The sequence below is a fragment of the Mus pahari genome, unplaced genomic scaffold (assembly GCF_900095145.1).
Source record: "Mus pahari unplaced genomic scaffold, PAHARI_EIJ_v1.1 scaffold_15425_1, whole genome shotgun sequence".
NCBI lineage: Eukaryota > Metazoa > Chordata > Mammalia > Rodentia > Muridae > Mus > Mus pahari.
Window position 1 is genome coordinate 1 of NW_018393789.1, and position 1,297 is coordinate 1,297.

Here is a 1,297-nt window from a genome sequence, read left to right on the forward strand (position 1 = left end):
GTGGGACTGCCCACGCAAACCTGGGCAGATTATAGTTGTAATCACTGTGGTATTTACAGGCCTCTTGATCCATGATTATCAGTTCAACCTCTCTCAGGGTATCTGATACAGGTCTATTCACTCCAGTGNGCCCCCATCCAGCTGCCCAGCACTTGTACCCAGGCCTGACAAAGTCATAGAGTCCAGGCAGGCGAATTACATTCACAGCAGAAGTCAACACTGCTTTCTTTTGTAGCTGTTGGGGGAAGGAGAGAAGAGGTGTCAAAGCAGNGAAGGATGCTTGAACTAGNAGCCATTCTCCTTGGAAATTCAGTAGTGGGTTCAGAGGAAATGATTTGGAGAGGAACGAATTTGAAGGCCCGAGCCTGGAGGAGACTTAAGAATGGAAGAGTAAAGCAGTGCAATAAAAATAACGGCACCTTCAGTAACATGATGTCATTGGAACCCGAAAAGTAGCGGAACCTTGGGTGAACGATTTCTTTTTCAGCTTTTATTGTCTGCTGTGTGGATTCTTTCTTGTTTATGTTATGAGCGCCAAGGGTGACCGTGATTTCTCTGTTGACAGAGAAAGAAGCAGTGAATCATGCTGCTCTTAGGAGGGGGACTCCTTCCCAGGAGAAGGGCACCAGGGTCTAGGTTCTGTCCCAGTGCAGAATGAGAGAGACTNGTGCTGGAGCTCCCAGGACCACAGCCTTGCCAGAAGGACGAAGTTCAGAAAACACAGGACTGAGACCTCTGGTGACACCCCACACCCAGTATGTGGATTGAATCCATGCCTTTGCACATGGCAAATGGGCACTCTACATTGACTTACACCCCACACCATGTCTATGCTCTGGTGACACCAGGACAAGCCAAAGCTGTAGCTTTCCCTGTGACTAGAGCCCTTAAANCTCTGACTATACACTCTGAAAATGGAGACTATACAGGAGATGGCACAGTGTGTGGTCTTCTGGTCCCTTTTCCTCTCTGTGTAAGGAGAGCCCATCTTGAAACATCCTCAGGCCTCTGCTGCTCTGGGANTCTGCCTCCTGCATTTCCTCACAGAAAGAGAAGCCTCTTACCTTCCTCTAGTGTGCAGCAGTCATCACAAATTGGGGGTCTATGAGAAACCCACCACACATATACTTCAAACCTCTGTCATTGATGATCTTNAGATGGGCCATGTAAGGGCGGGAGTGTGGTTTAGCCTCAACACCACCAATAATCTCCTCTGGAACAAAGAACCCCCAGTCCCTGGTCACAAACTTGTGGAACACCCCAACACAGCACCAGCAAGGGAAGATGAGGTAAAGCT

The 1,297-nt window shown here is 48.7% G+C and overlaps 1 pseudogene; it reads right to left on the minus strand.

Moving 5' to 3' along the window:
- Positions 1–14: 14 nt before the first annotated feature.
- LOC110315737 overlaps positions 15–1,297 on the minus strand; it is a 3,214-nt pseudogene continuing 1,931 nt past the window's right edge.